Here is a 15,700-nt window from a genome sequence, read left to right on the forward strand (position 1 = left end):
TGGTGACATATATAAACTTTGATAAGGAATTTACTTTGAACTTTGAACTTTGTTCTGGGGATTGCTCTGTGAGTTGGGGGGTGGGGGGGGCAGGAGGAAGGAGGAGAGACATTTTTCTGAAGTGTCGTCTACTTGACCCAAACACTGAGTGAACTAAGCCTGCATAACAACAAAAGCAGTCTGTGTGTTAGGTAAATGTCAATAACTTTTGTTGTAATCAGTGAGGTAAGGTCTGCAGCATATATGACTCATACTGACTTGAGCTCTTTTTTTTGCATCAGGTTATTTGGAACTGAAGCAGACAACAGACTAAACAAAAATTTTGTAAGTTTTAAAACCAGGCAATGATGTTTAGAGGTGGAACAGTCAACTTGAAGAGCAACTTTGAACGTTAAACGGGAGCTAACTGAAACACATCTATCCTTGTAACACAATATACAACAGAATAGAAAATAATATTCAAATGGAAATCTAAAAAGATTAAATGCAAAGTTTGGTATGAAAGGAAAATGTTGCAGGGCTGCAGGAAATGGGCGCGGTAAATGTGTGACAAATTGGATATCTCTTTAAAAGTGCCCGGAGAAGAACGCAGTGAGAATAGCTTTCTTCTCTGCTGTGATGTCCTCTGATTCTTTGAATTAGAAACCAGATTGTGAGAATGAATGGGATGTGGTTGGTTGTAAAACCCCTTCTCATTATGAGTGCAAGAGATTCTGTGGAAATGGGATATCCAGAGTAACCTACACAAAATGCTGGAGGATTTGTTGTCTTTGTGGTAGCAGTACAATGCAGTACATAATTATAGAAAAAACAAATGTGAATTACAGTAAATATATATATATATTAAAAGTTCAATTAAATAAGCAGTGCAAAGAGAGAAATTTAAAAATTGTGAGGTAGTGTTCATGTGTTCAGTGTCCATTTAGAAATCAGATGGTAGAGGGGAAGAAGCTGGTCTTGAATCGCTGAGTGTGTGCCTTCAGGCTTCTGTACCTCATCCCTGATGTTAGCAATGAGATCAAGGCATGGTCTGAGTGATGGGATCTCAAGCAGGGCAGGCAGTATCTACGGAGAGGAATAAAGAGTCAACATTTCGGGCCGAGACCCTTCATCAGGACTCATAAATACACCTGGATCTCTCTGCATGTACCCTGGAGTTTTGGATCCCTGGTGTCTTTGAATGAGATTGCAGCAATATGTCATATTATGCTTTGTTGCAGACAATCCAGTCAGAGGCAAGAGCTGCTCACCCCGCCGTTGTTTCTGTGAGTTGATGAGGAGGGGGGAGATGTCAATGGTTGAGTGTAGGAATGTGGTGTTAAGATGATGGTGGAGAGGCTGTCACCGGAGTGGCTGTCACAGTATTGTTCACGGATTCTTGCAAAGTGGTATGCCCGTGCACACTCCCGACATAGGGGATAAGGGTTTCAGGAGAGGAGTAAACAGCTGGCGTTTCCGAGGAGGCGCCGCACACTTAGGCCAGTGGTCCAAATGGTAGATAGCACGCGCCGATCATTGTGCACCGAGCACTCGGAAGTACTGAGGTGATAAAGCCTCCCCACTTTCAAGAGTCTGATGACCAGCGGGACTCTGAGGGATCTGTTCGTTGGCTTACAAGAGCTACGGTGGACATAGATCTCAGAGTCAGCTGAGCTCTGAAGTCTGCAGATGTGACTGCAAGTCTCATTTAGTGGTGTAATGGGGGCTGCAGAGTGTGTGAAGTCTGTTTGGTGGGAAGGTGCTATTAATGTCATAAGCACTTAACATGTACGCTTGTGGTATTTCTAGAACAAGCTAAGGGAAACAGCAGGAAATGCTGAAACAATGAATCTGTTCATTCCTACACTGATTTTATACGGCAGGGGTTTTCTACCCTGCATTTTCAATATGACAAGAAGTATAATCTCAGCCCTGTCTCAAACCAGCAGGGAATGTGACTGACAGGTTGATAGCAGTGAAAAATATCTGGAAATAGAGATTCAAATCTCATGAAAATAAGAACCATATGCTGAGAAATATATTCCTTTAGCAGGAAAAGGCCTTGTGTAATGTTATTTTTTCCTTGTGTGGTTGACGGATGCCCTGAAATTCCACAAGCAGGAAGCCATGAAGCAGAAATAGATAAGTTTCCCTTATTTTCACTATTCTGCAGGAGGAAGGGGGGGGGGGGAGGGGGAGCTTAAAATTTAGCCATGAGCAAAAGGCACCTTTGGACACAAAAGTTCCTAATTATAACTCAAAGGGTTTAACCTCTACAAACAAAAATGGGATGTTGTACTTCCACATTCACATCAGGCTAGGTGGCAACTGACTGAAAGATAGCCGCTTTCTGAGCAGTTTTGTAAAGCTGCTTGGTGACAGCTGATGTTTCTAACACAGAGAAGTAGATAGAGCTGGAGTAACCAAGAAAGTCCTGCTCCAACTACTAGATCTTCGGTTGGCCCTCATCTGCCTTAAGGAAAGCTTCTTCTGAAGTCTTTATTGTCCTGTGTCTTCTTGCTTTCTGAAAGTTTTTGCTTTCTCCTTTTAGCGTGACCTCTGGACTCTCTAAACTTTATAGTATAAAGAAACTATACTGTGATAAATATCAAAACAACATCAAATAGAAAAAAATCCGCTCTATTTTTCTCCCTTTCTCACTTTGCCTGAATGATCTTGAAATAACTTTGAAACATTATGATGTTTGCTGTGTCTTGCCTGTTTAATTCCCACTGAGATTGTAAGGAGTACAGTTTCCAAAGTATCCGCACATGGAGCAGTTTGACAGGGCTATTGCACTGCTAACTTGTTATTCATGATTTTCCATAAGACCATAAGATATAGGAGCAGAATTAGGCTTTTTGGCCCATCGAGTCTGCTCCACCATTTCATCATGTCTGATCCATTTCCCTCTCAGCCCCAATCTCCTGCCTTTTCCCTGTAACACTTCATGCCCTGACTAATCAAGAATCTATCAACCTCTGCCTTAAATATACCCAGTCACTTGGCATCCACTGCTACATGTGGCAACAAATTCCATAGATTTGTCACTGTCTGGCTGAAGGCATTTCCTCCTCACCTCCATTCTGAATGGAGGTCCCTCTATTCTGTGGCTGGACCCTCTGGTCTTAGACTCCCCCACCATATGAAACATCCTCTCCACATTCAGTCACTGGAGGCCTTTCAACATTCAATAGGTTTCAAAGAGATCCCCTCTCACTCTTCTGAATTCCTGTGAGTACAGTCCCAGAGCTTGCACTCATTTCCTTTCCAGTTTTTATAATTACCGATGACTACTTTATTTTATCAATTTGAATAGACAGAAGTAAACACATGGTGAATTCTAGTAATAGTACTAGCTGGGTTCAAGTATTTGGTATTCATTTGAACTATGGGAACTACCAAATTTATAAAATTTTCCTTTATAAATCAGACTTTTGTCTGGACCATTTGAACTAAAACAACATTACAAGCAAAAGCTGGTGTTTTGTCCATAACTAGTGGTGATAGAACAAGAATCTGCTGGCGGAACTCTGGGCTGAACAGGGTTGAGACACAAAACATAACAATTCCTCCCCCCTCCCCCCCAAACAGATCCTGCCTGACCCAGCTGAGCTCCACCAGCAGATTGTTTGTTGCTCCAAGTTGCAGCATTGCAGTCTGGTGTGCTTCCCTTAATGGTAATAGGCTCAGAGTTAACATTGCCACCATTACATTAATCTTACTTGAACTTATTATTTACTTACTTACTGCCTGTTACACTGCTGGCATTTGGGGCAGCAATGAACACCCTCCATCTCTAAGAAGAGATAGTAAGAGATTTGAAAGTGGGAGGGGGAGGGGGAGATCCGAAATGATAGGAGAAGACAGGAGGGGGAGGGATGGAGCCAAGAGCTGGACAGTCCTCCAGCTCCTGGCTCCATCCCTCCCCATCCTGTCTTCTCTGTCTTCTCCTATCATTTCGGATCTCCCCCTCCCTCTCCCACTTTAAAATCTCTTACTAGCTCTTCTTTCAGTTAGTCCTGACGAAGGGTCTCAGCCCAAAACGTCCACTGTACCTCTTCCTAGAGATGCTGCCTGGCCTGCTGCGTTCACCAGCAACTTTGATGTGTGTTGCTTGAAATTTCAGCATCTGCAGATTTCCTCATGTTTGCATTTTTAAACCCCCCATCTCTGTCTGTCCTTGGCCATCTTCTCTATTGTGCCCCAGGTGTGGTTTGGAGTCCTTATTTCTGCTTCTATGGTACGGTGACAAGTTACCTCCCGTGTTTCCTCTGCCCTTCAGGGGTCAAATAAAGTGCTGCCTTGAAGATGGAGTTGGCCTCTCCTTTCATCGCAGTCCAATCCATCTCTGACATTTTCTCATGAAGATTGTGGCCACGTCCTCTCTGTGACACTGAAGGAGTAGGGCATGGTTGGAGATCTTTCTTGGCCAGAAAATCTGGAGGATCTTCCAAAGGCTCATGGTGTGGAATGACAACAGCTTGGTAAGGTCCCTCCCTGTCATGCGCCAGCATTCTGATCCGTACGAGAGTGTGGGCAGAACACAGCACTGGTACAGCTTCTCCTTGGTGTGGATGCTATACTTGGTTGCTCCTCATACGTTGCTCATGGATCTGGAGATGTGTTTAGCTTTGCTAAGCCTGCACTAGATGTTGACTTAAACCTGTGGGGCAAGTCACTTCACTGACATCAGACTCCCGTAACAGGCACTCAATTTCAAGCTCTTGTCATAAACAGCGGGACAGAGAAAAAGTTTCAGTGATATGCACAACGCCCAGTGCTCAAGAGAAGCATCCTTGCTGACTTCTGTGAATCTCCAGTCAATGATTACTCAAGGTGGAGAAGAAACATTCAGGATGGTATTGGGAACCTCAAGAGTGTACCTGAAGAGCACACAGAAGCGTCAGGAATAAAATTTCTGTCTAAGTGATGGACGGAGCAATCCCCCCCCCCCCCAAACCACATGTCTTGTCAACCAGCTCTTGCCCCATCTGTGGAAGAGTCAACAGCAAATGTGTTAGCCTCATTAGCCACCCCAGAACCCACCAATTTAGAGTGAAGGGAAGTTATCTTCAATACTAAGTGACTAGCTAAGAACAAACAAGTACACACTAGAAGCAGAGGTAGAAGAGACAGCTGGTATTGGAATCTGGAGCAAAAACGAATCCAGAAATTAAACAGGAACTCCGTGGATGAGGCATCATCTGTAGGGGGGATTGGACAGTTGAGAACCTATATCTGGACTGAAAACAGGTGAGAGATAGTATAACAACATTGAAGTACATTATATTAATTTAACTGTGATTTTCATTTCCCCCTTTCTAATTTGGTAACAAAACCTAGTAACTATGTTGATTTAATACTAAAAAGAGTGGCTTTTGGTAGACATCCTGTTTGGTTGAACACAACTGGAACCATAATTTTTGACCCTCATTTTTTAGTTACCAAGCTGTCAAGGTGTCATTGAATCTGTAAAGTGAAAATAGGGTGAGGGCAATAATTGGATGTTCTCCAACCCCTCTCATCCTAGCATCCTAGCATCCTGGTACCATCAGCACTCTCTTCTGCCACCACATGCATAGCTTAAAGGATATCATTATAAACTAAGCTTTATAAACTGTTTCAAATTGAGTGTTTTGATATTTATATATTTCAATAGACCACACTAGTCTTTTTTCAGAGTTGCTTAATTCAGATTATGCAGTAATTCAAATCACATGAAAACATCAAAACAAACAGTGAAGTGCATTGTTTGCAAATAATTAAATCTGCGAGGAATGTGCTAAACAGCCTACTGGTGTTGCCACACTTTCAGCACCTGCAACTCACTACCCTAACTATACATCTTTGGAATGTGGGATGAAACTGGACTGGACTAAGGAAACCCACAGGGTCACAAGGAAGACATACGAAGTCCTTACAGAAAGCGGCAGAAGTCAAACCTCGATCTTACAGCTGGCACTGCTGTAACATGACCAAAGTCATGGGCAAGACATAGCTGGTACATAAGAAGTAGCCCTTTATTTGATAAAATGAGACACAGAAGGTATCATATCCTGCTCAACCCAACATTAATGACATTTTACATACTAAAGATCAAAAGATATATTTGCAATGTATCTACTATGCTTCCTTTGAATTACATAACTTTCTCAACTCCTTCTTTGCACCTACACTCCAGGCAATTTCAGTTAACTGATGTTTTCACAGCTCTAAGAACCCATTGTCCAGAGCTGCATTCTAAATTTAATCTACAGTCCATATTCAGATCTGAAGATAGGTGGCTGTAGTTGTGGAAGTTATCCCAAAAGCACCCTAACAGGTGCTATAAAGTGTTGCGCCAACCACCCTGCTACCATGGGATGGTTCTATCTTTTTAGTGCAAAAGTGACTTAAATGAACATCGGAAGTTTGTATCCACACTCAGTGAACTGCACAGCCATTAGTGCCTGTTATTAGGAGATAGCAGTTGTTCGGCCGTTTCATGGGGACATCTGAAGCTCTTTCACTGTAAAGGAAAACTTAGATTATAAGCGAACCGAGTGCTGTTTCAGATAAAGAGCTGGAACTGTTCAACTGTTCAGTAAAAACAGTTGTCTTGTCAGTCGTTGATAAGATGCATCTGATCCTTCACAGCTGAGGCTTCCTGAGGGCTGCCATTGGTCATGCGTACGTTATGCAAGTTTAAAAAGTCAATACACTTTTGGGTTTTCTTTTGAATTCTGCACAATACTGTCTTTTCACCATTGTTCCACCTCTGGCTGGCAGCCCAGTCCCTCTCTAACTTTGTATCCTTGGTGGCTTTCGTCTGAACTCACAAATTCCTTCTTGGAAATCGGAATGAGAACCCTCCATAGCCAAGGGATTATTCATCAATACTAATGGTTCTGCTGGCTGGAGCAACTGGAGGTGAAAAGGTCGACTCCGAGACAGCTGGAGATAACTACAACGCTGATTAGACTTCTCATGGTATTCAAATCTACTGATAGCCCACTTAGAAGCATGTTTTCTCCAAAATAAAATACTCTATGTGGATTGGGATCAGACAGGCCTGGACTTCCATTTGTCTTCTGAAGGAGCTGGAGCCTCCATCAGAAAGATCTTGCAGGGGGACCACTGGCTCTGTAAGCCGAGAGGGCTTGCATCCTGGACGATGTGTGCTGCATTCTTTGCCTGTGTTGTAATTTTGTACTAACATTTTTTTGGCTTTAGATTCTCAAAGATTTGTTAAAAAAAAATTAGTAATTTTACCAAAAATGTGCTATCAAGTCAGCAGACCGGAGGGTCTGTGATTAAGAGGATTAGAAGCATTTTTGTTGAATGACTGCTTATTGCAAATAGGAAAGTGATGAGTTGGGCTCCCTCAATTAAATCTTGCCCAATGAAGCAAATATTATATCAGAATGCTGTTTGTTTGGCTCTGTTTTGGTAGAAGGAAACTGGACAGCCTCACTTATATTGCTGGTTTCTTTCTACCATCTGCAAGTTAACTGGTATGGAAACTGCACTGTTGTGGACAGGAGACGCTTCAACAGGTCGTTAAAACTGCCCAATGGATGACTGGCAACAAGATCCATCCAGGCAACACCACCATATATACCTCTCCACAACCTGTCATCCCCCATGCAATGCTGCTCTTCAGTTGTTTGGACCTTGTGTTTCATACAATTGCATTTACGTTTATAGTGCCTGTACGCTTATTGGGTTCTTTTCATGCTGCATTGCTTCTGGAGTAGCAGTCATTTTAATCTCTCTTACACTCATGTACTAAAGAATGAAAATAAGCGACCTTCAGAATCCGAATCCTTTATTATCGCTGAGTATGTGGAGACATACAGGGAATTTGATGCCGGTTTCCCTGAGCTCTCGCTGTACAGAATCAAAAAGCAAACAAAACAATAGTGCAACTAATCGTGAACTACATACAATGAGGTATACCTGTGTATGTACAGGTGGACTTGGTTTATAATAGACTAAAGTTCAAGTGTTCATAAGACTGATGGCATACGGAAAGAAACTGTTCTTGTACCTATTTGTCCTGGCATACAGTGATCTAAAGCGCCTACCAGAAGGAAGGAGTTGGAACAGGTGATGGCCAGGGTGTGATGGGTCTACAATGATGCTGCTTGCTCGCTTCCTGACTCTAGATGCATATAAGTCCTGCATCGAGGGCGGCTTCACACCAGTAATGTTTTCCGCAGCCCTAACGGTTCTTTGGAGTCTATTCTTGTCTTGTTTGGTAGCTGATTCAAACCAGACAGTGATGGACGAGCAGAGAACAGACTAGATTATCCCTGAATAGAATCGAATCAGCAGCTCCTGAGGCAGGTTGTACTTCCTACAGCTTGCTAGGGTGAGTGCAATCCCATCAACATTCAATAGGCTAAATGTTATTCAAAGTTCAAAGTAATTTTATTATCAAAGTACATATATGTCATCATATACAACCTTGAGATTCATTTTCCTGTGGGCATAATCAATAAATCCAATAACCATAATAGAGTCAATGAAAGACAACACCAAAAGGGCAGATAACCGGTGTGCAAAAGGCAACGAGCTGTGCAATTACATAGAGAAAAAAAGAAAGAAAAACAATTAAGTAAATAAATAAATAAGCAAAAAATATTGGGAGCATGAAACGAAGAGTCATTGAAGATGAGACCACAGGCTGTGGGAACAGTTCAGTGATGGGGCAAGTGAAGTTCAGTGAAGTTAAAGCAACACACACAAAATGCTGGTGGAACGCAGCAGGCCAGGCCGCATCTATTGGAAGAGGTACAGTCGACGCTTCTGGCCGAGACCCTTCGTCAGGACTAACTGAAAGAAGAGATAGTAAGAGATTTGAAAGTGGGAGGGGGAGAGGGAGATCTGAAATGATAGGAGAAGACAGGAGGGGAGGGATGGAGCTAAGAGCTGGGAAGTTGACTGGCAAAAGGGATACAAGGCTGGAGAAGAAAGAGGATCATGGGATGGGAAACCTAGGGAGAAAGAAAAGGGAGGGGAGCGCCAGAGGAAGATACAGTGAGAGGGACAGAGGGAGAAAAAAAGAGAGAGAAAGAAAGGGGCAAAAATAAAAAATAATAAATAAATAAGAGATGGTGTAAGAAGGGGAGGAGGGGCATTAACAGAAGTTAGAGAAGTCAATGTTCATGCCATCAGGTTGGAGGCTACCCAGGCGGAATCTAAGGTGTTGTTCCTCCAAGTGAAGTTATCCACTTTGGTTCAAGAGCCTGATGGTTGAGGGGTAATAACAGTTCCTGAACCTGCTGCTGTGAGTCCTGAGGCTCCTGTACCTTCTTCCTGATGGCAGCAGGGAGAAGAGAGCATGACCTGAAAGGTGGGAGTCCCCAATGATGAATGCTGCTTTCCTGCGACACCTGTGCAGATGTGGTCAATGGTGGGAATGACTTTCCTTGTGATGGACAGGGCTATATCCATTACTTTTTGTAGGATTTTCCATTCAGGTGCATTGGTGTTTCCATACGAAACACCCAGCTTAATTGGAAGCCAAAACACCATCCTATGTATTCACTCCCTCCAGCACTAATGAATAGTGGCTACACTATGCGTTAGTGACAAAGTACACTGCAGGAACTCGGCAATACTACCTTAACAGCACTTCCTAGCCCACGACCTCTGTTGTGACTGTAACTAAGTCACTGGACACTGAAGCAGATAGATATAAAAAGTCTTTATTCAACACAATAAATGGAACTTAGTGGTTAGCACAACGCTTTACAGTACCAGCGATCCAGGTTCACTCCTGGCATTGCCTGTAGGGAGTTTTCACGTTCTCCCCGTGACCACACAGGTTTCCTCCTGGTGCTCCAGTGTCCTCCCACGTTCACAAGACCTACCGGTTGGTAGGTGAATTGGTCATTGTAAATTGTCCCGTGATTAGGCTAGGGTTAAATAGGGGTTACTGGGTGGCGTGGCTGGAAGGACTGAAAGGGTCAATTCTGCGCTGTGTCTCAATAAATAAATAAATAAAGCAAGTTCTAGAGAGACTATCATTCCTGTTCTGACACTCAATGCCACATCAATTTTAATGTCTTTTAAACAAAAATGTAATAGTGAACAATTAACTGCAGTTTCAATGGAAACAACTATCTGTTTAACGTTAACATTTTGAATGTAAATAGTTAACTTATGCAGAATTACGTATTTACAATGGGAACAAAACCCAACTAGCAGTCTCGCTTTGAATATTCAAATATCAGTGGCTGGATAAGGGGGTTTGAGCACAGAATATATTACCTTTGTTACAACGTTGAGAAGAGGCTACCTGAATATGCAAACAACCAGGATATTAATTGACAAAGCTGACATATCCTGAATTGTGTCTGAGTGGAATGTATGTATGTTGATGCATTAGTACAGGAGATGGCCACTTAATGCCTTCCCAGGTGTCATCATGTAAGTTTCAAGAGGGCCAATTATTGTTGACTTCCCCTGTGTAGTTACAAAGGTACAGAATCAAATTTTCCATCCCAGATGGGTGGCTTTGATAGAAAGTATCAATGTGAATAGGCAAACACAAGGAAATCTGCAGATGCTGGAAATTCAAGCAACACACACAAAAAATGCTGGTGAACGCAGCAGGCCAGGCAGCATCTGTAGGAAGAGGTGCAGTTGACGTTTCAGGACGAGACCCTTCGTCAGGACTAACTGAAAGAAGAGATACTGTAGTTAGAGATTTGAAGGTAGGAGGGGGAGGGGGAGATCCGAAATGATAGGAGAAGACAGGAGGGGGAGGGATGGAGCTAAGAGCTGGATAGTTGTTTGGCAAAAGGGATACGAGGCTGCAGAAGGGAGAGGATCATGGGATGGGAAGCCTAGGGAGAAAGAAAGGGGGAGGGGAGCATCAGAGTTGGGCAAGGAGTTATAGTGAGAGGGACAGAGGGAGAAAAAAGAGAGTGAAAAAACTCACCCCATCCTCCCTCCACTCCACCAGGAATAAGGTTCCCCTTGTCCTCACCTACCACCCACCAGCCTCTGGGTCCAACATATAATTCTCCATAACTTCCGCCACCTCCAACAGGATCCCACCACTAAGCACATCTTTCCCTCCCCACTTCTCTCTGCTTTCCGCAGAGCTCGCTCCCTATGCGACTCCCTTGTCCATTCGTCCCCCCCACTGGATGTTCATATTTCAGGGCACGCATCACTAATCACCCAGTTCATTTACCTTTTGCTGTGCCTCATTCTGCAAGTACGTAAAACCGTCAAAGTTTTCCCGAGACCATAAGGAGTTAGGAGATTACTTGTCAAGCATTCACACATGCAGAAGCATACAAGTCTTAATTTTGGCTAGCCACTTGTCAACAGAATTACGTTTTCTTCACAATTGTGCTTCTCAGATAAGCAACATGATCAAAGTTCAAAAGTTTAAAGTAAATTTATTATCAAAGTACATATATGTCACCATGTACTACCTTGAGATTACTTGTCAAAGTTCGAAGTTCAACATACATTTATTATCAAATTATGTATACATTATACAACCTTGAGATTTGTCTCCTAACAGGCAGCCATGAAACAAAGAAACCCAAAAACAAACCCATATCTATATAAAAAAAGACTGCTTTACACCCAATGTGCCGAGAAAATAAAAGAGTAAAGTAACCCATAAAACACTGAACATCCAATGTGCAAGCAAATAGCGTTTCGGAACTGAGAGCCCACAAAGAGAGTCTGAGACCCGTAGTTTAGCGCAGAGCCAAGTAAACGTCACGGAGCAGCGATCTTAGTTGGCCCGTACCTCACCTTGCGCCTTAGCACTTTGACCTTTTCAATCCATCCCAGCGTTTAACCCTCTCGATCTGAACATCAGGTTCTGCCGCTTCTCACCACCAATCCTGAAAAAATCTTTTAATTCTTGCAGGCATTCACAGTAGAACAAAGAAATAGAATAAATGAAAAACCAAACACACAAACGGAGACTGACAAACAACCAATGTGCAAAAGGAGAAAAACAGTGTAAATAGGAAAAAAAATTGAGAACATCAGTAGCAGAGTCCTTGAAAGTGAGTTCATAGTTTGTGGAATCTATTCAGAGTTGAAATAAGTGAAGTTATCCACGATGGTTCAGGAGCCTAATCATCATCATCATCAGGTGCCGTGCCCAGATTGAGCTTTGACTGCCATGGCCCACATACTCCTGTTTCGGGTCAAGTGGATCAATTCATTGATAATCATTTCCAGTTCCATTATCATTTGTCTTTGACTTCCTCTTGCTTTCTTCCCTTCAATCTTTCTTTCCAACCCTCAGTAATGGACCAAGCCTTTTTGATATGGAAAACGAAAGGTATAATATGTTTTCATAATCTATTTCTGGATGACTGCTTTATGCCTTTTGAGCAGTTATCTGAGAAATTTGATTTGCCTAGATCCCATTTTTTTAGATACCTACAAATAAAAATTTTTTTAAATACTACATTGCCTACCTTTCCGACTTCAAATCCTTCTGGTATTTTTGATAAAATTTTAGGTTTTAATCCTTTGCAGAAGGGATTAATAGCAATAATTTATGATATGATTATGAAATTACAGCCAGATATATCTGATAAAATCAAAAATGAATTGGAAAGGGAACTTCAACTTTCCCTACCTATAGAGAAATGGGGAAAAATTTTCAATTAGTTGGTACTTCTTCTATATGTGCTAAACATACATTAATACAATTTAAAGTAGTACACAGAGCTCATATGTCCAAAGATAAACTAGCTCGTTTTTATTCCCATATAAACCCTACTTGTGATAGATGTCACTCTGAAGTGGCTTCTTTAACTCATATGTTTTGGTCCTGTCCTCTTTTGGAAAAATATTGGAAAGACATTTTTGATATTATTTCAACAGTTCTATGCTTCGATTTAAAACCCCCATCCGATTATGGCAATCTTTAGATTGCCAGTGGTAGAACATAGATCTTTGTCTTCTTCCGCCTGTCGAATGATAGCTTTTGTTACTTTATTGGCGAGAAAATCTATTTTGTTGAACTGGAAGGAAACTAATCCTCCAACTACATTCCAATGGTTTTCTCAAACCATGTTAAGTTTAAATTTAGAAAAAAATTAGAAGTGATATTTTTGACCCTTTGGTTAAATTTGAAGAAATTTGGAAACCTTTTATGCAACATTTTCATATGATGTAATCTGACCTTTCTGAATCTTTTTTCTAAACTTAAATTATATGATGAGAGGAGCGGAGTTAACAATATTATTTAACGTGTCTGATACAAGCTGTTGGTCTAGCCCTGTTCTGCTTTTTTTTGTTTTTTTTCTCTTTTGGGGTTTTTTTTGTTTATATTTTTTTTCTCTTTTTTTTAATGATTAATCTCATTATGAGTTTGGAAGTCTTTTATATCTATGTTACTTAAAATTCATTTTATATATGCTGATGAACATTTTTCCAATCTCTTTGTACCAACTTTGTTACTGAGTTTATAATTTTGAAAAATTAATAAAAAGATTTAAAAAGAAAGAAAGAATCTTTCCCATAATTACCATGCATTCTAACTCCTCTTTCCTATCACATGTCCAATGAAGTTACGTTGCCTTTTCATGATCTCATACATTATTTCTTTTTTTGTGTTTGCTCTGTTCTTGACATCCTTGTTGGATATTCGTTTCGTCCATGATATTCTTTGTATCCTCCTCGAAAATCACATCTCTGCTGCTTCAACTCGTTTCCTTATGTTACTAGATATTGTCCAACATTCTGAGCCATATAACATAACTGGATAAATGTAACATTTCAGTACTCTGAGGCGGGTTGTCATGCCTAGTTTAGTATTGGTCAATATACTCTTCATTCTCGTAAAGGTGTCTTTTGCCATCCCTATTCTTCTTTTGATGTCCATGTCGCACCTGCCATCTGATGTCACCCAGCTTCCTAAGTAGCAAAAGTTCTATACTTGTTTTATGTCTTCCCCATTTATTTTCAGCCTGCAGATAAGATTCTCCTTCATTTTGGATATCACCATACATTCTGTCTTTTTACGATTGATACATAGACCCATTTTTGCACTTTCTTCAACAACTATATCAATTAAGCTTTGTAGCTCTTCCTCCATACTTGCAATTAACACAGTATCATCCGCATATCTGAAATTATTGATGTTTTCACCGCCAACTTTGATTCCCAAGATGTCCTTTATTTTCTGAAATATTGAAGCCTGATAGTTAGGTTAATAACTATTCTCAAACCTGGTGGCTTATGTTGCATTGCTGGTAAAAATCAGAATTTTCTGAGTTTTATTCAAAAGAGGAATTTCATCAATTATGACAGAGATGATATGAACACAAAGAGATTCCCTGATATAATCAATGTTTCAACTTGATTTCAAAGTACTTCCTGTTCTGAAAGGGAGATGAGGTCAGAAGAGGATGAGGGTAGGGTGCGGGCACAGGGAAGGGGGTAAAGTTAATTGTCTGGAACTGATTGGATTTTCTTCCACTTGCTGTTCATCCAATAGCCTGAAGTAGCAATAGGAAGCCGTTGGCTTTTTCTTGAAGGTCAACATCATTTTTCCCAAGAGTCTGTATCTTATCTCCATCTGTGTCAAGTGTCTCTGAGGTTGCCTTTGGGTTAATAGGAAACAAGCAAGTTGCAAAAATATACTTGACTAGTATTGTCATAGGCTTTCTTAAAGAATTATTTTGGATAGTTTCCCTGTCTATCTTGTTCTGCATAGCTTTAGCATTTGACTTCCCATGTATCTTCTACTTCTTCTTCTTCTTCTCCTCTCTCTCTCTCTCTCCTCCTCTTCCCTTCCCCTCTCTCTCCCCTTCTCATCGCCCCTCTCAGCCCCCATCTTCCACTTCCCCTCTCTCCCCTTTTCTCCCCATCTCGCTCCCCCCTCTCTCTCCCTGCTTCGTCTCCACCCTCTCTCTCTCCTCTCTCTTCCCCCCTCTCTCCCCCTCTCTCCCCATCCCTCTACCCATCTTTCTCTCCTCTTATACCTCTCTCCCCCTCTTTCCCCCCTCTCCCCTCTCTTTCCTCCCTCTCTCCCCCTTCCCCCCTCTCCCCTTTCTCTAACCCTCTCTCTCCCCTATCTCTCCCACTCTCTCTCCCCCTCTCTCCCCCTCTCTCTCCCCCTCTCTCCCCATCCCTCTACCCAACTCTCTATCCTCTCATGCCTCTCTCCCCCACTCCCCCCTCTCCCCTCTCTTTCCTCCCTCTCTCCCCTTCCCCTCTCTCCCCCTCCCCTTTCTCTTCCCCTCTCCCCCTCTCTACCCCTCCTCTCTCGCCCCATCTCTCTCCCTTCATCGCTCTCCCCCAATCTCTGTCTCCTCTCTCTCCGCTCTGTGTAGGGCTGCACGTTCTCACTCCAGCCACATTGGTTTCGGCTTGGGTGTCCTGGTTTTACCCACAACCCACATACATGTTGAGTGCCAGGTTAATTGGTAACTTCTTTAAAGTACTGCTATCACAGAAATCCAGTTCATCAGAACCCATGCGATCCTCCATGTACCTTGTTTCATCCATTCATCTCAGTGTGCCCTTTCTTCTATTTTACCCTAATTTATTTACATATCTTTCATACATCTAGGTGCAATACCTCAACCACTTCATAAACACTCTGGCACAATGAGCCCGGATTAGGTAGATAGTACACACTAGCACAGATCTGGGTGTCAGTGCACACTCACAGAGAGTGAAGAGTTGGTGTCTGTGCACACTCACACAGAGTGAAGAGTTGGTCCCTGAGCACACT

At 42.0% G+C, this 15,700-nt stretch overlaps 1 protein-coding gene across 3 annotated transcripts in view; it reads left to right on the forward strand.

The window, feature by feature from the left end:
• fhl3a (four and a half LIM domains 3a) overlaps positions 1–15,700 on the forward strand; it is a 132,190-nt gene that overhangs the window by 45,865 nt on the left and 70,625 nt on the right. Inside the window, exon 1 of one of the 3 annotated variants that reach the window (XM_072247221.1) lies at positions 304–324. The exons of the other annotated variants lie outside the window; for them this stretch is intronic. The gene's annotated coding sequence lies outside the window, so the exon portion shown is untranslated. Of the gene's footprint in view, positions 1–303; positions 325–15,700 lie in introns of those variants that run through there. 3 annotated transcript variants of the gene reach the window in all.

The sequence above is a fragment of the Mobula birostris genome, chromosome 30 (genome assembly GCF_030028105.1).
Source record: "Mobula birostris isolate sMobBir1 chromosome 30, sMobBir1.hap1, whole genome shotgun sequence".
NCBI lineage: Eukaryota > Metazoa > Chordata > Chondrichthyes > Myliobatiformes > Myliobatidae > Mobula > Mobula birostris.